Source organism: Pleurodeles waltl, chromosome 3_1 (genome assembly GCF_031143425.1).
Source record: "Pleurodeles waltl isolate 20211129_DDA chromosome 3_1, aPleWal1.hap1.20221129, whole genome shotgun sequence".
Taxonomy (NCBI): Eukaryota; Metazoa; Chordata; class Amphibia; order Caudata; family Salamandridae; genus Pleurodeles; species Pleurodeles waltl.
Window position 1 is genome coordinate 496,594,502 of NC_090440.1, and position 24,471 is coordinate 496,618,972.

The window sequence follows — 24,471 nt, forward strand, 5'->3', positions numbered from 1 at the left end:
TATATTATATGAAGATGAAAGTTGTTAAAACTCACATAAGATAATACATGCTCTTCTAATTTTTTTATTATTATTTTTATTCAAAATGCTACCTTGCTAGGCCCATATTTTAGGTCCTTGTGGTGCAGTGCAGTAGGTCACCTTGCTGCGCCGCCCTGTGTCACTGGCAAATGGTAGAAATACACCAGATTTATCCAATACGGCACACCCCTGTCCTTTCCCCTCAGCTTGTGCCCTTATGGCAACCTAGCGCCAAGGCAGGCACCCTTGCACCATGGTGCAAGAGTGCCTCTTTTCCAGGTAGGATTGTTTTTGTGCAGGAAGGTACACCTTTCTGCCCAAAAACAATCTTGAGAGGCATTTCACTCTTCTTTGTGTGCTGCAGAGTGCAACACTCAGAGAGAGAAAAAACAAGGAGAAATAAACACATTTCTCCTCTTTGCACCTCTCCTGGGTAGTCATAAGATTTTGGTACATTCCCCAATTTACAAGTCCTTGTAAATATGGGAATGTGTCAAAATCCATGGAAGTTGCTGGAAACACCCACAACACTGCATAGGGAACGCCTACACAGGGAAGAGTATGACAACTCAACGATTTGCACTGCATTGCCTTACTCTATATTTCTGAAGCCATTCAAACCCATGCAATGTGGCTTTGCATGGGTTCACAAACATGACTTAGTGGTTTGTGCCACACATGTACCACATTGCGTGTTGTAAGCATGGCAAAACCCACGCATAAATATGCCCAGTAGCACCAAGTTGTGGTCATTTATTCGCTTCATTCTCATAGATTCTTACACTGAAGGGTTTTAATCTTTCTCATTTTCTCACTTAGCATAATTATAATGCCTGCTCTCCTATCTGCTCTGTTTACAACTTCACCTGATGAGGACCATGCAGTCCTTTCTTCCTCCATGGTCTCTAAACTTCCAAATCTGCCCATTAAGTTCTTATGAGCCACTGCTATTTTGCTTCTATTCTCACTGTACCTGCCTCTCTCATCTTGTTTGAAAAACTTTCAACTTCATCTAACTCTGTAGTAGGGCTGCTGGCTTAATTGTTGCTCTTTCTGTCTAGGCTTATCCTTGCAGATGTCCTTTCTCTACCATCTTTTATTTTTTAACCCTTCTTTCTCCAACACTCGCTCTGAAGACACAATTCTAACATTTCTTGCCTATTTGCAACTCAGAATGGCTACACCAACTATATTCCCTTTCCTACACCCTATAAACAGATTGTTGTGACACACCTACTGAATGATGGCCTTGTGTTATTTTTCTCACCTCATGTCATGACTTTCTTAAAAAGAGGCATCCTGACAATGCCATCTTCTTTGTTTTTTGAGGCTTGCCTCTAGGCAAAGGTAAGCCAGATTTCCACACATGACCCCATCCACAAAGTAATCCAACATTATACAATGTTATGTAATTAAAAATAAATCTGTTTCAGTATCTTAAAATCCTCCCACTGATGATCCTGACAGTTAAAGAGCAGCAGAGCACAGCAGAATCACATACTTTGTTTGTGTTTGACTTCAATGCCACCCGAATGTTGCATGCTCTTTACATATTTGTACAAGGCACCAGTGAAGACTGGAAGGTGATGCTGATAAGGAATATTGTACCATAGCTCACTCTAATGACAGATATGTGGAGAAGTGTGGCTCAATGGTTAGAGCGGCAGACCCTGAGGCAGAGCTCTGGCTCAAGACCAGGGTTCAAGTCCCGCTTCGGCAGGTCTTGGGCTCAATTCCCCTTGACCAGATAATTCTCGCCTCGGTGCCTAATCTAATTCATGGGTCCCACTCTGCAACTCTGGGCAATAGCTTGCTTAATCTCCACAACGGCCCCAACAGCGCTTGGATGCCTGGCTTCACCCTTGGGGTGCTCAGGAGTGGGCGCCTCACAGGGAAAAGCCAGGAGGGGTTCCATAGCGGTATGAGTACAGCGCCTTGAGACCCTAACGGGTGAGTAGTGCGCTATACAAGTGCTAATTTACATTTTACATATGTGCTTAGGTGAGTCCTCCAGATCTATTTTCCTATTATTTGCAGGCTTTTTTTCTATTGTCAGCACCAGGATTACAGTGACATGGTAGGTCTACCGGCATTGCCTGTGAAGGCGTCCAAAACACAAAGTTAACAGTAAATCGGAATCCCTCAATGCTAAGGTGCATAAGCCAAACAGGGATTATGTCGGAGACTTTTAAAGACAGTTTTTTTACAATATATGAGAGGTACTCTGATTTCCACACATACTTGGAGTTGCTATACTTGGGTATTTTTGAATTACTGAATTTGAGTGCCAAAGTAGAATAGATCTGGAATTTCTAGGTTTTGATAAATTGCCACAGAGCTGATTTTACATAAAAGCAAGAAGCATGTTCAGCACATTCTTAGAAAAGAGGGAAATTTAATTTGTTTTTATTCCTTTTACAAGGATCACAACAATAATAAACAGGTGAGGTGGGAGTACCTTGTTAATTTAAACACTAACAAATTTACAACATTAGAAATAACTTTAATCATCATTAGACACCCTTGAGGGACCTGATGGGCATTGCAGTGCCGGCCCAAAGAGGAACTGCCCGATGATGAAGCATGCTACCAATCTCAGTGGATGACGGCTTTTTGTCCAAAATATAAATATTTCCCCCAAACTTCACTCTCTCTGGATACAGTAGTAGTGCTTATCTGGAGGATTAACAGGACCAATATACTCATTATTTCTCTAGTTGACTGGGAGTGTTTATGCTGGACTTTTATTACCCCACATCCCTCTAACTGTTCATGATTATCTTTAAATTGTCAGCCAGTGACTTGAGCAAGTGGGATCTGGGAAGGCACAGTTCGGGGGTCCTACTGATGTCTGTTTATTCCTGTACACACTACCGCCAGAATCCTTCCTCTATAATCACAAGTTCAGATGTATTTTGATATTTCAGGGGCCCAGTCTCAGTCCATGGCTCTCCGAGTCAAAGGCACCCCAACTCTGGCACCTCTTTGAGCTTCACTTGACTCGCTGTTCATTGCCCATGTTCATCTTCAGTAGGGTTTAGGAGATGGAGATCTGCAGTTCCTTTGAGCCCTTCTGAAGACACGCACAATGTGGTTGATATCCCAAGGCCTACAGCATTCTCATCCAGTCACATGTTGCCTTTGCAGCATGCAACAGGGGATGTCAGAAAGTTGAAACTGTACAGAGGGAAAGAAAAGTAAAACCAATCTCGGGGAGCCAGAGCTTACCACTTTTGCAGATGAGGTAAGTCTTGAAGTAGTACATGGCTAGGGTAGAGCCTCACATTTCTACATGTATCTGCACCTGTAATAAGTGTAAGTCAGCATGTATGTTATTGAGAGTGTCCTTTTAATTTCTTCATCTGCTTGCATATATATGTGTCCCAGCCTATGTGCCTTTGTTGTTTTGCTCCTAACTTATTTAGGTGTGTACGTGTATGTTGTCTGGCAAGCCAAGTAGTTGGGAGCACTATTAGAAAGATGTCCTGGCCTTGTTTCTTCTGAAGATCAAAAGACAACGGGAATATGGGTCCTCTCACCAAGGCAAGCGGGAGGAAGGGAACATGGGAAAGGCTCTAAAAACACTACTGGCCCAGGGCCACACGAAAGCTATGATTGGACATACCTTCTTTCATTCACATACTCTTTTTTAATATGGTCACCACATTAGCTGCTCCTAGAGAGTCATGTTCAACCCTCACTTCATCTTAAACCATTATTATAACTCTTTAAGTCCTCTTTACAAACCTGATTTGGTAGATTGCATATGGCGTCTATGCTTTGTATCATCATTTCATATGTTTGACATTTACTGAAATGAACCAACAAAACATTTAAAAAATATTTTTATGTTTAGTATTAATGATATTTAGCTTTAAATATATATTTTAAATGAAGAACTAAAGGCAAAAGTGTTACTGCTATTAATATATTTCTCAATTAAAGCTTTAATTATTCTAAATAAAAAAATTATATTGAAATTACTTTTCAGAATTTTAAATAAAAAAAATCAATTTTACCTAAAGTACAAGAATTTTTTGTGCTTTAATAATTATTAAAGAATATGTACAGAATGAATCCAAATGTATTGACTTATATTTAAGAGAATGCATTGTTACATGAACTTTAAAATGCTAAAAATGTAATATCATATTTTTTAATAAAATACAAAAGTTCTATTTTTACAAGCCAGTTTTTACATTAAAATATGTTTATTTTTATCTTAAATTTTTTATTACTATTTAATTTTATATAGGATGATTTCCAACGGGTGTTTATTTTAAGACTAGATTGTGATTATTTTGTATGGGTGGGTTGAGCATTACCAGTTGTTGGCCATGTGTGGTGATGGGCTTACTTCAGCTCTGATCTGGACTGATTCACTACTGTTTTGGGATGTACTAAATATAGAAGTAAGGATCAGATTTAGAAGCCCTTTGTGCCACTTTTGCACCACCTTAGCGTCATTTTGTTGATGCTAAGGTGTCCTTTTCCCCGTGTCATGTTTACATAGTGGCACAATACATACATTGCGCCACTTTGTAAGCCCTTGCACCACATTGTGCCTGTACCAGGCATAATGTATGCAAAGGGGGCATTTCCCCGTTAGGAGGCCCGAACACATGGCACAGTGAAACTTAAATGATTTCACTGCGCCATATTTTCTGCAATTTTTAATGCCTACTCAGAGCAGGTGTCAAAATGACGCACCCATTTAAATCAATGGGCCTCCTTGCACTTTGCTACACTATTGTAAACATTTTTGATGCTAGTGTAGCAAAGTGCCACAATAACATCAAAAATGTTGACGCTATTGTTCTAACTACCACCATGGTGCGCCATTTCTTAAATATGGTGCACACATGGTGGCGTTAGGGGGACACAAGTAAAGTGGTGCTGCATTGGATGCATCACCACGTTTCTTAAATTCAGCCCTAAATTTCTTGAATAGGAATGATCTTACTCTTTCGGTGGGTCTACTTTTCTCCACAACCCTGTGCCTCATATTCCCTGACCCTCCCAAAACCCCTCCTTACTACCTCCAACCCTCTTCACTTTAATCATAAGTATTCCCAATTTTCCAGCCAGTCCCCTTAGTACCTTCCATATTTAATACTCTAACATGGTGTTGAGTGCAGGGAGGCTTCGGGGGAAAATAGCTGCACGCTTAACAAATGCATTTGATTTATTGGTTGATTTATAACATATGCAGAGTCTCTTGGGGTTGAGATCTCCACACAAAAACCACAGGAAAGGCAAAGGTGTACAGTCTGCAAGTATGTTTGTAAATAGCATTTTACATAATGCAGTTTGTGAATAGTCCCTTAAGTGGTGCACATGTGTTTGGCTAGAACCTTTGTAAATCTGGGCCTTGGTGTACATTTTAATTCCTAGTCTAGGAGTCAGACGTGATATTTTTGGATAAATACATTCACCATAGCACTTCACATTATTTCTCATTTAGGACAGGTTTTTTTGCACATATATCAGATCAAGATTTTAAGAATCATTGACAAGTTAACATTACATCTTAACCATATGTTCAGCTATTAATGGTCACTTATGTTGCATGTTCAACCTGGACTATGAGTCTCAGTTTCATTCATTAAGCTTAAGAGCCTGGTTAATGTAGGAAAGTATTCCTATGACAACACTATGTAATTATGGAGGAATGTGCTTTTGAAATGTAGTTGATTATTGGTTAGAGGAGAGAGGGATAGTTCATAAATTGGTTCCTTATTAACTAAATTTTTTCCAAGATTAAAGGAATTTAGAAAGGTATGGTTTTTCCAAATTTTGAGTTATCCTCAAACACCAAGTAACCTCCTGTTGCTTGTAACTGGTCCCTAAACACATTACACTAATATGATAAATGCATTTGTTTCATTATATTTGTAACTATGAATACATGTTTTAAAGGGACAAAAGGGAAAGAATCTGAGAAATACTTATAGATACATGCCTTCATCTCATCTTCTGTAAGTAAACTCTCAATACCGCTGATTTTCAGGCTATTTCTTAGTCTAAAAAATAATATTTACATAGTAATTGATTGTTAGTTAATTTTGCATTTTTATTTCAAAAGCAAATTCACTGAATAGAATCCATGTTTATCTTTAACTCATTTAAAAAATACTTGTCCAGCATATTAAAATATAGTGACACCTAGCCCTTAAATATTCAATTAAATGTTTCATTGTATACATTTATTTGAATAGATGATTTCTGTGGTCCTATCAAACCATGAAATGCAATGCATTCTGCAGTATCATACTTTAAGAATGTCTTTAGATGCAAGGGTATCCAACATTTTCAATAATTCTGTGACTTCATTTAAACATAATCCATTTCGATTAGTTATTTTTCCTGATAACAACTTGAAATTTAATGTCACAAAAACTTTTAAATCATCATAATTTCACATGTGTGGGGGTTCACTTATATAGCTTGATATACCTACATTGGGAATGCCAAAAACCATTTAATAAACATTCTAATGCATGTCATTTCTGTATTTTGCTGTATTAATACATTTGAGAAAATCTGTCTTTAGCTTCTTGCCTGAGGTCCAACTAAAAAGGAGAATATGCAGTAATTCAAGCCTCAAATGATGTTATGGGATATACATTGGGTAAAAGGAAATATGTTTTTCCTGGTTCTACTGTATTTGTCAAATAACATTATCCTTCACCACCTAATCATTTAACATGGATTCTCATTTAGAAATAGGGTAAGAGAAACAGTGAAACTATCACTTGTAACGTCCATAAAAGAGTTATGCAGTACAAACTGTCTTATCATCAATATTTATTGTGCCTTATTGTTTAACACTTTCCCATTCAAGAAGCAGTGCATATATTTCAATATTAGAATGCATATTTACCTGTCCAATGCAAGTGGAAATTCTTTGTGGCATCCGCAATAAAATGGAGTGGCCAAAAAATATTCTGTTAGTGGCACATCTGCACAGTCAGAATGTATCCACTCTCTGCAGTTTTCACACTCTATCCATTGTAGTTTTTGCTCTTTTGGATACAGTGACCTGCTCATGCAAATATATCACAAAAGCAATTTAACAACCGTGCAAGGTAGAAAAATGTATACAATGTGCATCTTTTTCACCAGTTTTCCAGACAAGAGCAATATATTAACTTTGTCATCATTAAAAAAAACAACACAGCACCATAAACACACCGTCAATAAAATGTAATAATGCATGATGCCTTATTTTTCTAAATTAGAAAGGTTACTATTGATTTATACTTGAAACAGCATCACGACAGAATCATATACATTATATTCCCTCTAACAAATGTTGTTATCTTAGTTGTGGATTTTAATATCTGATGACTTCCCAGAACTTCTCACAATACCTACTTATAATGTTAACAGACATGACTTACTTCTTTTTCAAATCGGCACTTTCTTGGTAAAGGCAGACCATCACCTTTGCAGCCATGCATTTGGTGCCATCTATTCCTTGAACTAGGCTCTTTCGTGTCTTGCTTTTTTCAAATACTCTTTCGGCTGCTCCTACTGTATCACCTTTTGGTGTTAACTGTTCAGTGTGCAGTTCAGTCTCTTTGGGAACTGAGTCTCCCTTTTCCATCTCAATGACCAATGAAAGAACAATTTACTTACAAAGGTTACTTTAAATTCAGATTACTGTAGAGCAGTAGGATACACTGTGAACGAGGACCCAGTAGACAAAGATTTTTGTGCGCCTATCTGTAACTTAGTAACACAAATGCAACTGTTTTTCATGGTTGTTTAAGTAACAGGGGAATAGGTTTTCACCCAAGAAAAATTATTTTCATTTTATGAAAAAGAAATCTTTAACAAAATCATGAACAAAAACAATGATTGCTAAATTAACTTTGCAGTAACATTATGAAATACTAACATACACTTTGTAAATCGTTTACAACTTAGTCCAAACACATATCTAAAAAGCAAATGTACATAATGTAATGGAAGTAATTCCAAGTTTTGTATGATAAGATTTTGTTTTAAGGCTGCTAGACAGGTAACACTCTGGTAATTGCAATACACTCTACAACATCAAACAGCTACAGTGAGATTAATAATATATTTTGCTAAATATTTTGCTTTGATACATTATCTTACTTTGACTCGGCATCTGTGCACTTAGGCATTAAACATTTGACTGTTTTAGAATGCTATCATATTAGGCTGAACATATGGGAAAAGAAGGATCACAGTCATAACAGTTTCCAAATCTGTGGTGGCAGGAGAAGTAATTATGCAAGTTGAATAAGCTAAATTTCTGCCATGACAAGTGGAGACAAGGCCCCAGTTGTCTCTAATTCAGGACAGACAGTCCAAAAACATCTATGCGTATAACTTCTGAGGAGAACTTATGATCTCATACACACAATCCAACTTATGTGAACTGTTCTTTGCATATATTTTCCACAAGCCACAAGTCATATTTCACAACACACATAAAATGCACATCAATATTGAACATTACTGAGTAAAATAAACACTTTGGGTATGATTACGAAGCTGGCGGTCTGAAGACCCTCAACCTCAAAGTGACAGTTGGAACACCACAGCTGTGGCGGTCTGACCGCAACATTACGAGGTTGGTGGACACACCCGGCAACCGATCGCCGTCCACGCCAGGATCTCAGATCCTGACGGGCTGATGGTGGTGCAGGTTATAATCAGACAGGGTGGCGTGAAACTCAGTGGTCTGACTGCCATGAAAAGGCTGGCAGAGAACAAGTGCAGGTGGCCATAGGGGGCATGGCAGTGCAGGGGTCCCCCTGCCTAGCACCCTCGAAAAGCTCACTGTCTGCTGTGCAGACAGTGTGCATTTCAAGGTTGCTGGTGCCCCCTGCATGTGACAGCATCGCTGCCGGCTCTATTATGAGTCCGCAACAATGCTGCTGCACCTTTCCCACTGTGCTGACTGGCAGAAACCTTGGTTTATGCCGGTCAGCCCAGTGGAAAAGTCGTAATGGGTCTGGCTCCACCAAGCTCCTAAATAGCCCCTTAGGGTACACACATCTTAATTGAACCTATGATGTTAACCCATTTTATAATAAAACATGTATTATTTCATATAGGAAAATTGTAAAGATTTACTAGTATTTTTTTATATAATAAATTAATGAATTATCATACTTGCGTTCTTAGAATCTGCATGAGACTTGATGCATGGTATCTTCTTAGGTGCTGCAAGTTGTCAGCTGATAATCCTTCAGATGACATTAAGATACCACGACTTACTACATCAGCTACCTGAAATTCAAAAAGTAACAGTTTTAGGTTAACTGTGGGGATCCATAATGAAAGTCAGTATAGATTTCTATTGATACTTACAGTGCAGACAAAGACACCACAACTCTCACTGTCTGTCTGTTTCCATTGAATTGGGTATTCAATTTTCCAATTTTGAAGATCCCATATGTGACTGAAAATATTACTGAATTATAAAAATAAAACAAATCATGACACAAAGAATAAATGTACCATATATATTATATCATTGTTTTGAAAGAATTCATAATAATAATGTAACTTGTGTGGCATTGACACTTGCCAAAGTATGTTCATGTCATCATCTTCAATACTGGTATATATGCCCAAGGAATCAAACACTTGTATTATATGTGTTTTGCCATTCAAAACCTGGAAAAACAAACAGAATGTTGCTTTAAGTTAAAACATATTAACAAAAGGCATGTCTAATGCTCGCTATTCATATCTATGCCAAACAAGGTGATCAGTAAAGGATGTTTTAATACAAAGAATCTAAAATGTAGTAATCAATACATCTCAAAGTTATATTTTCAACTAGACATGGATTTGACTTTCCTGGTTCTGTATTGGGCATCCCTGCACTAAAACGACTGTTGCTTGACAAAATCGTATACTTAACTCTAAATTGAAGACGTCAACAACAATAGCTTGCAATCAATCTCACATACTTTCTGAAATGTATGTAATATTATGTCTACAGTTTTTATAGTGGCCTCTTTTGTAGCAGCTCATCAGAGGTACACAGAGATGAAACAAAGACCAAATCACATTGCACCTTCCCAGAAAAAAGGATGTGTTGATAAATGGCACTACCACATCAGCTTTCCCACAGTTGATGCCAGATTTTCTGTTACACTAGAAGTGTGATTGTGAACCAACTCTTTTGGATATGTGTCACTGTGCTCACCCATAAATTCATTTTCTCAACAAACAGGTATGCCAGTGTGACCGCTTTTGATATTTATTATTACAGAGATGAAATATTGCTTTTGGTTAATCTTACTTTTTTTAATTAGAAAAGCTCTTTACTTTATAAATAGATTTTTTTCTATAAGTGTAACTTAACATACCCACAGAATAAAATGGTTTCCTTTTTCAGGTGAACTTCCTCCAACTACTCGAGGAAAGAAAACTATGCTTTCTTTATGAATGTCCTACAAAACAAAAAGAGAAAAGAATGCAAAATAAATAATATTTTTATAGGCCTAAAAAACAAGGGTCATGTAGACATTAAGATTGTTCAGGTTTAGTATGCACTTTCACATTTATACTTTGTGAGGAGGTCTTAACCTTATGACAACATTAGTCAGTGTGTTCCTAGTTTTTGCCAAATGTTTTAAATATTTGGTGAATAGCATTAGGGGTCTTATACCCTTGTGTGATCACTTCACAGTATAATGGAATGGGAAATTGTGGTTGATACCAATAAACTAGGCATACATGCTGCTTTAGTGTTATGGTCACTGACTGCTTGCTTATGTCTACTTTTGCAGCAATGTTATCAGGTTTTTCCATTCTGACATTGAAAATTCCAAAAGATATGAACACCAAGTTGGATGCATGTGAATGGACATGAAGGCAATGGGCTGTGCCATTTTTTTTTAATTTGCATTTGAATGAAATTCTAGACTCCAAGTGCTTCTTTGCTTCAAAACAATCATGGAATCAAAGGGTAGTTTATATAAGTCCATCTATAAATAGTCACATGTGGCAGAACATGCTGATCTTCCAACATAACGCTTCCGTTATACAGAAAGTTTCTTGAGAAAAAGCTATTGTAATCTCAGTTGTCTAAATTGGCAAACAGCTAAACTCTAATTTAATGAATAGGTTATTTTGTAAAATCGCAATTTGAGTATACAAAAAAAGAAATCTGATTGAAATAATGATTACCTGTCAGCCTAGAACAGCATGTGAAAAAATGCACTGTTACAGATCTGCTTTTGATATTGCACATAATTGCTAAAACTATATTAAAGATTTCTTCTCCATAGTTTTAGCCTTAGCTGCTGTAAAATATGGGCATGTCCTGTTGATTCTTATATTTGAAATATTTGACTTAAATGAACTCCAGGCTGTGTTAACATTGCAGGCAGGTAGGAATGCAAAACATTCAAAAGAAGTGTTGTGAAAATCTTCATGTATCATGGGAAATATTGTTAAGAACTTGAGGCAGATTCAAATATTTATCAATGTTGAAATGTCCTACAGGTAAATGTACCCTGTACTTGAAGTGAACATTTAAAGGAATCATACCAATCTCACTCCGGACATAGGGAAACTTAATTCTCAACACCATGGTGAATGAACCATGTTACACAGCATCAGACAGAAAGGAGACACATTTCTCCATACAAATATGCATACAATATTCAAATTGCTGGCACATACATAAAAAACACTGCACAGTCTAGAAATCACTTACTGCAGAAGCTGCATCTCCTTTCATACCCCCAACAGACACCTTCAATCAGGTAATCTCCAGATCACTGCTGGACCCCACATCCGAAGATGGCATCACCTTCTTGGATCTGGATACTAACCACCTTCGCCAGAAGGCTGCCAACTCAGTCTTTCAATTCAGAAAGAATCTGAAGATGTGGCACTTCACATAGGCAGCAGCCAGGCCAGCACCCCTTTGTTCACCTACACTAGGATGCCTTCCTGGGTGAGATATGTGATTGAAAAATATACATGACATAGCATGATAGACCTGACACATGGTCTTATCTTTTACATCCTTATTTTGCCTGAAATATACTGAGCCTTAGTAAAGCCATATTTGCTAATTGCACTCAAGTGAAACATGTGTCAGATGACATTCACAGTATGCTTGGAAGTGTAGTATTAACATAATGTCACTTTCAAAAATATGAAAGAAATAAACAATTTTGTATACACAGGAATTATGAGTTTGTTTGGTTTAATTCCTAAAATATGAATGACAAAACCAAGCAGGAATACCAGAAAATGAGAAGTGCATATCTGAATTGTTGGGACTATAATTTATAGATCTTCAATGAGCCTCAACAAGTCAAAGATATATATAAGAGGTTACTAAACATTGTTGAGGCTACCATTTCAATTAAGATTGTTCATTTATACGAGCAATTGGCAAAACTAGTTAATCTCTATCTATAATAATGGTGCATATGAGCCACAGTATTGAGAGGACCTAGAATAATTAAGTGTTTCACATTAATTCAAAATTGGCCATCCACTACATTTTTCAATCTGCTTCCTGGAATACTGTGATTACTGTAGTGTAGTGGACTGCAATTTTAACTCTGATTTTCAATAATATATTCAACATTAAAACAAATCAACAAATGTAAATTAAGTTAAAAAATGACCATCAACACTGAATACCTATAAAACAAGCTCTTCCTTGCAAACGTTTGCTTCAAAAACGTAAATGTGGACTTTGTTATTTGCTTACCTTTAAACTTGAGATGTTTTGCTTCACTTTTCCTAAAGTTTGTAATTCCCTCCACCAAAAAACAAACCGGAATGTTTCTATCATGTGGTGCTAAAAATACATAAAACTATCATTTTATTGCAAGCAAGGCATGTTACCTTTGTTCTCTGGCACTGCTCAAATATATCACATAGTGCAGTGACATGCTCAAACATGCACATCCTGTGTGCACACAAACACACACACACAGTTGTTCAATTCAATAACCTATGAATCAGTAAAATGTACAATTGGTTACCTTATCCTATTCCATTCATGGAAGTTCACAAAATTGTATTATCAGATATACTGTTTATCACTCATTTATTCAATTATATAATTACAAGAAATTATTAGAATAGTAGAAGAGACCACCAACAAATATGGGCCCTGGTTAATGCCATCATTTATGTATACTACAGAAGTAGAGTAAGTTCTGTTTCCTATGTGTTATTGTATTTGCCCCAAATACATGAAATTGAAAGGCACCGAACAAATGTCAACAAATTAGATATCTAGGTTTAAATAAATGGATGTTAGGGAATGTTATTATTTCATAGACAGTAATGCTATGTAATAAATAACTTAAAACTTGGATATGTTACATCACTTATAGACTTTTGTAAGCAACAACAATATGATACGATTGAATTTCACGAGATCTATATTTTGCTCTGAAGTTTTCAGTTTTACTCTTGAAATGCTAAATATCATCAAAGGTAGTGTATCATAATTACAGTACATCACACAACTGTAATTGGCTACATTATTTTTATTTGGTTGTTAGAAGAGCAGGTTAAACGTTTCACAGTCTGGTGAAAAGCTGCTCTAACCTGCTTGCAGTAGTTCTGAGATAGTTTAAACAATGTTTAACCTCAAGATCATGATCAAGGTGTCATAATAACATATGTTCTGTTACAGAAGTACAAGCCTGCATCCTTAGGCTGTCATTACGACCCTGGCGGTCTGTGCGGTGGCGGTCTGATCGCCACCAGAGCTGTGGTCCAAACGCTTTGGCGCTGGTCAGACCACCACATTATGACAGTGATGGTTCGGCCATGGTTAGACCATGAGGCAGACCACCTGGATAGGTTGGTGGTCCTAATGCTTGGCATTGGCAGTGCAGGGGGCCCCAGGGACATCCCCATCACGCTTTTTACTGTCTACTCTTTAAAATCTGTTACTTGTTATGCACCAAGTTGCCAATTATAAAGAAAAGATGTTAGAACTTGACTATTATAAGATTATTACAATAGAGTTCTGATATCACAATGCCTGCTGCCGGAGCCAGAAACAAAGGTTGAACACAGGTCAGGTCATGGAGCATAACTGAAGCAGTTGTTTAGAGCAACAAACATAACATTGCTTTTCTTTCTTCTGTTCTATTTAATGTCTTACAAAGAGAAGCATACATAATATTGTTTGCACTTCCTAGATAGAGAAAAGCTAGATTATGTCTGCATGTTTCTACACATTCAGAGTTACTGCAGTTTTTTCTTATGAACCACTTGTTTTGGTCTGTTTCCAATACCTGTTTACAACAACTATCTAATAGGTTTTTGATGTGTTTAATTTCACAGTAGAGGTTTTTTTTTTATTTGTCATGTTTGCAAACATACTTGCTCTATCATGTGAAAGAGCTATGCAATAAGGTTTTAACTAGTTTGTGTGAAAGGTAATGGTGCGACCATGTATTGTATGCCATAAAGTACCCCTTAGTTTGCTTACATGTTCATTTGGTTTATTAAAAATTGTACATAATTACATTTAAAAATAAGATGGAATTGACTTACATCTGTTTTGTCTGAAACTATTTGATAAATCCGTGCATTAAGTATCTACAAAGTAAAGGGTAATTTTTTTAATTAAGATTATTGCTTTAATTCTCATAAAGTTTTATTTGTTGATAGCATAGTGCTGTGTACAATTGTGTAAAAAAAACTTACATCATCCGCAAGCCAGTTTTCAGATCCATCTTGAGTCTTGTGGCTGCCATTCCTTTGAGTGTTCATTGGACAAAGGCTCCTCAAGTTCTTTAAATTGATTGGGCTATTTCCCACAAGGGCTAATGTTTTTTCTTCATCACCATCCTCATTCAAAATTTTCTTTAGAAATTCCTATTGTGGATTAAAATGTAAAAGTTGGTTAAGTAGGTTGTCTGGTATAGATGATCATAGTAGTACTGTTACATATTCAATTAAGTGTGTAATAAAAAAAACATTTTTTCTAATAAAACTTTGATCAAATATGCAGATAAATAATTAAATATACAATAATATATACAAGCATACATGCATATATGAGGGGTGTGTAGATGGACATGTAAGTATATATATGTGTGAGTGTAGCCAGTAGGTAGTTATAGTTAAGACCTGATTGTTTTAGCAAAAACATTTTTGGTTGTGCCAATAACTTTGGCGCTGTTTGATAAATTTACATGAAATTTTCAAAATGACTACAATAGTTACGACAGTTAGTTGAGCTTATGTCTTTAAATTTTCGGGGTGATTCCTAAAGCAGGGATTGAGAAAAATGGGGGTTACAAACCACATTTTCCCCATGCATTTTCCATTTGATTTTTTATGCACAACTACAGCCCGAAATGATAAACAGAAATATAACAAAGTTATGCAGGAAACTAGACCTTGATGAGCAGATCGGTTTTTTTGGTATTTTGTGTAAATCAGTAGTTTTGAAGTTATTAAAGGAAAAATAAATATCTTGGTGGAGCCTAATGGCAGATCTCATGGGGAGATCTGATTGTCTATCAGCATTTCAGTTACAGAGTGCTGGCGGTCATCTTGGAACACATACACATTAGAGCACCCATTGAAATGCATTGTAGTGAATGGCAGCTTTTGAGGGTCACAAAAAGGCGAACATTTGAAGGGTGATAACAGATTTTTATTTACAATGTAAATCATTTGTTGATGGTACATACTAATGTTAGGAATTGTGGTGTGTTCTAAGGTGATTTTATCATGTGAAAAACCCTTGTGCTGGGATTTTATGAATCATGTTGAGAGAAAAATGTTCTCTCATGATTTCCCCATAAAGGTTATGGAAAAATGAGAGCATATATTCTGTAAATTCACACTATCTTTCTCAGCCATATGAGAATGAAGTCTGACATTCTCAGTAAAAAATGAATTTTATGACAAGACTGAAAGCTCCTATTATGCTTTTAAAATCTTGCAAATTTTAATTGCAGCAGTCAAATACAAACAAAGAAAAAACAACAAATTCCATGAGGCGGTGAACAGCAGCCAATGGAATTGAAACAATAGAATCAGAACATATGCTAACCAATCACAACTATACATCCCTAATAATAGCTTAACTTGACTGAGAACAGCCCTCTTTTCTTGCTGCTCGCAGTGAAGTTAAGTACTTCAATTATCTCATTATCCTAAACTCAATTGTCTCACGTTATGTGTGATGTGTGGTTTTAGTGTTATTCATACTAACCTATATTTATTGCGTGCATTAGTCGGCATGTTGCTGCATTCCAAAACCGTTTATATCATTAATGCGCGCTCACATGCTAACACGCATTTCTCAGTCCGTTTTGACCATTTTTTCCACTTCGCAGACTGAGAACTGGCATCTCTCCTACCTGTTTCCTTTCCGGAGCTCTTATCAGGCACCTCATTTTTTTCAACATCGGCGACCTTTTAACAGCTGTTTTTTCACCTCAGAGTAGAATAAGCCTTAATCCTTTCTGTGTTGCTTTTGCCTGTTCCTCCATGGAGGACAGCCTAAGGTCCTGCCGTTGCCCTCCTCTCACTCGCTTTCCTCAGAGAGTCATCAGGTGACCCCGCCTACGTCAAGAGTTTACTAGGTCTTTCCATATTTTCAAGGGTTTATATTTCAGTCAATTTTATTATTTCAACAATGGAGATGGAGAGCTCTCCTTCAACCCATCCAGACAATGAGGATGATGATTCATGAAAAGGTCATTTGAATCAATTTAGTCATAGTTCAGTGGAAAAGGCAGTTTCTGCCTCTATGGATACATTTTCCTAAAATATTGAAAAAGTCCGTTATCAACATCATGTCAAAGACTCTGTTGGCCCATTCTCTGTGGGATAGCAGAAAGCACCCTTCTTCATCCTCAACTATATTTAATTCACAAAAAACAAGACTGGTGGCGCTACAGACTGAGGAGGCTGTCCATCACAATGCAGAGGACACTTTTCCTCCCAGGCATCTTTGTAAGGAGGGACTTAATCAGAATATTAAGGAGAAATCATAATCTAGTAAGTGCATGGAATAAAACTAACTATATTTCTTCCCCAATTTTAATATCTCATATTCCTGATACAGATGACGATATGGGTGATGTTGATTTGTCTAATGACAGAAATGAAGATGTACACATTTTACCGGCTTTATCCCTAAACAATGTACGTCTGCTATTGTTGATACTGCCAAACCTTAACAGACCACATAGATGAATATGTAGCTTCCAGACTATGCTCTCCTTTGGATAAACAAACAAGACCTAAATTAAGATCTGAATGCCCATGCCCTTCTCTTCCTTCAAAAATCACAACTGCCCAGCCTTTTTAACTTTATTTTCTAAGTTTGGTAAGGACCCACGTAAGGGTGTTGAAAAGGCATGGTCCACATGCCAGGACAAATTATTAGACATTGTGGGTCCCCTCATCTGTATATTGGATTTGGCAGAAGCAGCAAGCCTGGATGACATTCCTATAAACCCAGATGACCTTTCTCTATGGGTACAGCATGCTTTTGGATACTAGGAAATGCTAACTTTGCTATCACTCATGAGCGCAGAAAGGGGCTTCTATTACAACTGGACCCAAAACTAGTAAGTTTAGCAGCTGTAGATGCAGGCATTAAGGCAGACGGACTTCTTTTCGGAGATTCTTTTGTTAAAGACTTAACCAAATACATCTCCACCTATGCTTCTTTGGATAAAGCCCAACAATCCTCAAAGAAAATGTTCACACATCAGGCTTTTTACATGGCCGGCAGAGACAGGAACCGCTTTGCTGGCCGACCCTACACCAACCAAGATTCCACAGGTTTCTTCAATCAATCTCATCAAGAATTCAAGCCTCAGTTCTATCCATGGAGAATCAGAGGTTTCCGTGGCAGAGGAAACAAAGCTTCCAGATATGCCTACCATTACTTTGTAATGGTACCATTACTCTTTGGTAATGAAATAGCCAACACTGCAGCATGATCAAGTGCAACGTTGATGGTGCCCCTCGGGTCAGACAATGAATCTTAGGGCTGTCAGAGAGTGACTTTGGACAAGAAAATGCTGGTATGTCATTACACCCTAAATGTAGGTTCACATGAACATGACTATTCTCTTGCTTGGATTTTAGTTCTATTGAATGATGTGGAGAGCTTTATGAGGAAGGAGCATGACATATAAGAACACCCTAATGACAGACCATTTATTTTCTTGAGAGTGTTCTTCATTCATTAATGACAGTATTTTGTTTTTGAGATCAATTCAATTGGGCCAGGATTAACTGTTGAAAGTGATAGATTATTCACCCACATCCTGTTGCAAGACGATACAGGCTGCCCAATTTATAAGTACCTATAACTATTGGAGCTACATAGATTATCCAGTCCTTGGATCTTGCTGGTAGCTGCTGATGGACTGAATCTTGACCCCCAAGTGATTTTCCTGAGGTCCTGGAAACCCTGTCTGTGTCTCACTGAACTTCTCCTAGCACCACGGAAAACCTGGGACTTAGAAACCTTTGGAACTTGCAGAGCTCTGGAGGACTGGCACAAACCTGCCAAGCCAATTCATCAAAGGTAGGCTGCTGTTGTGTTGAAGAAACAGAGTTTTCCCCCCGCATTAAATGTGATTCAGTGTGATCTTGTGGAGACCTGCTTTGTGGAGCCGTTGTCAGGTAGAGTCCACAGCCTTACTCCGCTGAAGTATTCTAAACTGTGAAATTATGATTTAGTGTGAACGCAGAAATTTTGATTCTGTGAAGGCATCAACCAATTTTACAATCAGAGTACTTATCCAGTTACAATTTTTTCCACTCTGAGCCTTACCTGCCTAAACCAATGGCTTCAAGAGGACCCCCTCTAAAGTATATCCCACCTGGTGGAAACCTCTTCAGCTATAGCCTGCTGTCTTGCCCCACTGAATGATTTTGACTTACACGTTTGAGTCTAGGTCCCAAGATTAAAATTTGTTAATGGTCTAACCTGGATTCTACATTCAACTACCCACTATCTTTGACATGCCTAGGTGCCAGTCTACCACTACCAGTTGTCCCATATTGGTGTTTAGTGCTTTTCGGATATATTTTAGTCCTACAAATGTAAAAACTCATTTCTAAAGGTCCCCTCATTGAATTGTTGTAATTTTTTCAAGTAATTTTATTATTCAGAATTTACTCTATTTTTCTGATTCTGATTTATATTGTGATTTATTTTAACTTCATTACTCTTTTTGTGATGATAAATGCTTTACACATTGATCCAGGTTAAGCCTGCCAGCTCTGTGCCATAAGAACCAATGGATTTAGCTCTAGTTACTTTAGTTAACGGTAGAGTTATACCACAACGAGTGTTTTAATTATTACAAAAGGTGGCTAGTCATCCACCTCAACTAACAATCACTTTTCCTACAAACGTATTCCCAAAAAAATGTTGTCTTATTATACCAGAAAAAGTGTTTTTAGCAAAGTATAATTCCTGACTCAGTCGATGTTAGTAAATCATACCTGCCACACAGTATCAAACATCATGAATTGAAAATACTACTTTCGCATTTCTATTCACCTCATCGCTTGAAATGATTGGAAAATCTTCAACAGAAAACCTGTGAATCACATTCTCTTTTAATGTTTCTTTGTGTGTTAGCTCTTGCTTGTGTTCAGTTTGAATGCACTCCTTGGATCTTCTTCTTTGTTTCTCCTTTGCATCTGCCAAGTAAAAGTAGTTTATATCATTGTAGGTTACAAAGTGCTGCAATTAAATTAACATCTTCTCAAGTCAATGAAAAGTAGGTGTATGAATTGACAGTTGCATTAATGAGTGTTGTGATGTTGGCCTGAACAATTATAATTCATGTGTTATTTGTTAGAAATAGTTTTAAATATAAATCATGTTTAAAAATTGAATTTTTATAAAATTATATTACCTGTGCCTTCAAGTGCAATCCTTCCATCAGCAAGTAAAGTCAAATTGGCCGATGTAATGTTTTTCATTTGCTTTTCAAATGTTTTATTAATTTTTTCATTGTTTAAATGAAATAGAAGACGAACTGAAAACAAGAAATGCAACTCTTTCATATCGCAAACAAAGTAACGGTTTGATGCAAGAGCACGATTCACTTGCTCAGCCTCAGCAGTATTTATGTATCCAAGCAAGTCTGGAGTTAAAGCAATGCTTCTTAATTTCTCTTCTGCTCTCTTCTGGTTCTTTTCATGAAATCGATCATACAAAGACAATCGTTCGTGTGTGCCAGATATGGGATGCTGTTTCCAATAAAGTTCCTTGTCAGACATTTTAAAGTATTCCATGGGATCATTAGAAATTATATTTTTAAGCCAGGGAATTTTAATATTCAGAGTCTTATCTGTGGCTTTCTGTATATTTTCCTCAGTTGGTGCACATAGTCGCCCATCACTGGGTTGAAAGAACTGTTGGTGTGTTCGGTTATTGGTGTGTCTATCAACCTGACCAGCAATATCAGATATATAGATAGAAGGTGGGTATAAAAAACTTAGCAACCCATCTGCATGATCACGTGCTGATTCTTGCCACCACAGTGGTGAGCTGTAATAAATGACTGAATGAATGCAGCCCATATGTAGAACACCTCCTGCAAAATATGAATCATATATTAAAATCTATATTTATTCATGACTCTATCAACATCACTAAAACTCAATATATTTGAGGGCTGCTCTAAATATAAAATCATAAAATGCTAACTTATTATATAAGTCAATTTTTGATTCTATAAATGACTACTTCAAAACTTTTATAATGGAGATTTTTATTCAACCAATCAACCATGGATTGTAAATGATAATTGTAAAATAACACATTATAATTATTTCTGTCCAATTAAGTACAATATGCTTTTTATGGTGTTGGATTAACTTAAAAAGTTTAGACCTGCATCACATAATCCAGAGTAAGATACTTCAAAGCAAAGGTGATGTTACATTGTGTATTCTAATAGGTGCCTACGACCTATAGCCTGACTTACAATCTCATTTATCATAAAGGTCCTTGCTTGAGTTTGAGAAAAAGTATTTATTTGCACGTGTAGAATAATTATTGGTGTTCCGAAAATGTGATTAAACACTCACACATGAATTTACGCATACAGAAAATGCTATCATTAAGGTTTCAATAACTATGTGTTTGAAAAATTTCCTCATTGGGGAAGGTAGGGGCCTTTCCAGTGTGAGCACACTTTGGAATTGAGTTTGTTGCTCGGGATGCAGGAGTAAGTTCATATTATATCAACAGTGGGCAAACACCCCAAAAATTAAAGGTGGAACAATAGAAGGTTTTTCTCCTTAGGGAAAAACAATTTTTTATTGGTGCAAAAAAAAAACAAAGTGCAATTAATTTTTTGCAAGTAGTTATGTATAAGTAAATGTAGATATGAAATATGTACTGTGTCTATAAGTTTCACAAATCCTTACTCCGAGACAAAGGGAAAAAGTAGATTTATCTATCTATCTATCTATCTATCTATCTATCTATCTATCTATCTATCTATCTATCTATCTATCTATCTATCTATCTCTCTCTATGTATAGATATATATGCAAATAAAAGCAGACGTGTGCCACTATGCTGTTGAATCAGACCTTGTGTTACTAATGTTTAAAGGAAAAAATATATATTGCATATTCTCTCAAATTTGCCAGATGCCAAATCATGACTGGTGTTTAAGAACAGAATGTGCATTACAACCACGTAACAGTGTATCCATATGAGACTCAATGAAATATTGATGTCCTATCACCTATTTATATTGTAGAACCTATGCTGGAAGGGGGAATACTATTTGTTCTGAGAGTTTGAATTTGTGAAGTTTTGAATTATCAAAATATAAGTGGGTTCTCATTTGTATGAGTGTAAAAATACTTCTGCAAGTGATATCTATTATACATGTACGATTAAGTTTTTCCCTTTTTCATACATTTGGTTACCAAAATCAATGAGTTGTAAGTGCTTATATTTAGGAAACATTATCGTTTTTTTCTTTAAACAGAAAGCTTAGCCACTTCTGAAATTGAAAGAAGGCATATGAAAACAAGATACATTTAACAATCATGATTACATTGTTTAAAATAGTACATAATAAACACCCAAAGCAATTGCACCCATTAAAAGTGTTAAAGTTAACAATGCTGATACTGGCACAGGTTGACAATATTTCTAGAAACACACCAATACAAACGGTTAGTAGAATATTGTACAATTGTATGCGCTCAAAATAAAATTCACAGAACTCTCATATTGTATACTATGAATGTGTTTTCTAATACTGATGGTATATCACACAAATACAATATAGATATTATATCTATGTATCATACCTCCAGTTCTCTGTAGTTTTGAAAACATCTTAGGGTAAATTTCTTTGTAGAGGACAAGCTCTTGTAGCCGGTTTATAAGGTCTGATTGTGATCCAGTGCCAGAAACACCCAAAGTTTGGCATGCCTTAATCAACTCATCATTTGTAGCCTATAAAAATATTTAGTGTAAGACTGATTAGCATAATGAAAGTTCATTCCGTCTACAATAATACTGATTTTAGGCAAAATATGTTTAGGACTCATGTGATTGTTGGTTTTTTAGCATGTCACATTCACATATTACATTTAATATGTTTTACTTATGTTTATCCCCTTCAGCTATTAATTTATTTGTGCAGATAAGCTGCATTGTTCCAAATCACAAATAAAAGAGACAGAATCATTAATTGAACAAAGATTTATGTCCTGAAATGCAAAATGCTTTATTCAAGTATTGCATGCATGCATACATGCAGTTTGGAAATAAACACATTTAGCTTAAAAGATAATTCATGTACAGTATTGTCAATGCACCAAGGTTAGCACATAATCATATAATTATTGTGCGAGCCACATCTCCTTGTGCATTGGACTTTTACAGCGGGATGCACATATAGTCCTAGTCTTTCCTGTAGCTCCCATTTATAGAACACATTTGTAACCTGTCTCACAACATTAGGCAAGGGCACAATACAGAATGCAGATGATCAACAAAACTATTTCAAATTAGTGTACGAAATTAAATATTTGGAAAAGGGAATATTGGTAAAGGCAGGTGAGTACCTACACTTAGCAATAGGCCACTAACCTTCACTTAGGTCCAGTTAGGTCCCTATAAATTAAACCCAGCTCAACCCTTGGTAGCTTGGCAACGAGCAACAAGGCTTAACTTAGGAAAAAAATGTGTAAAGCATTTAAAAATCACAAAACAGTAAATAAGTAAATAAACCATTACAATAAACAGCCAACACCAATTTCTAGAAATAGATTATATTTTTATCTTTAAAATTACACCAAAACTATTACAATCAGATAAGGGGAACCGGAGATTTCATTTTTTAAAGAATTCATGTTTTCTAGTGCATAGAAGCAACTAGCGCTCAAAGGGTTTAAAAAAGGTCACACTGGAAAGGAACAAAGTCCAGAGTTCAGGCCACCCACAAGGTAACACTGTCACACTTAATTTTTAGAAGTGTTTTTTTGTTTCAGGAAAGTGGTCCACAGAACCAGCGAAGGGTTCAGAGGCTCTAGTTTGGCTCTTGGGGTCTGGGACTACAACTCCCACAATGCACCTCTTCAACCTATGGAGTTGCTCCAAATGTCTCCAAACTTCTGGATCTTCTTCCAGAGGTCCTTTTCGGGTCCTTGACGTGTCCACAACTTGATCCAAGGTTCCAGAAGCTCTGAGTTTCTCCTTGGGAGTTGGGACTACAATTCCCAGAATGCAAATGGTCCGAATCCTCAAATGGCCACTGGTCAGCTGGGCTCTGCTTTCAGGACTTGATGCAGGGGAGTCTGGGCAGCTCTTTTGTACCTGTAGCAAACAGGGAGTCCCTCCTTGAACGAGTTGAAGCCAGGCAAAGTCCTTCTTGTGGTGGACCCCAAGTGTGTAGCTGGTGCAGTCCTCCAGAGTGCAGTGTCAGGGGTCCATTAGGGCAGTCCTTCTTTTCCTTTGGTTCTTCCTTGTAGGGATCTGGCAGGGATCTGAGGTGTGGATGCAGCTCTGCCAGTTTTAGCCTTGCTCCTGGGTGAAAAGCAAAGTGGTCTTTCCCCCTGTGATGACCACTTCCTGGGAAGTGTGGCAAAAATCAATTCCAGGGAGAAACATTCCTTAAAAATCCATCATGGGTGAAACTGTTTTTTGGAGGTTACATCTGCCTGAGCCCACCCACTGGTGTGGCTACAAACCTTAAACACACCCTTATCCTGCCCTCTCCTAATATAATCAGGGGGCACCTACTTGTCTGGGTTTACAGGATGTGAGGGAGGTGCTGTGTTGCTCCATATGTCCTTCCCTGCCTTTGAAGACTAGTTTGGCAGCCCTCCCCCTTCATGCTTTTCCATCTGCTGAGGGAAGATCTCCTCCCACAGGCACATTCCTTTGTGCCCAGGCTACTCCACACCTCATCAAGGCTGATGAGGCCTCAT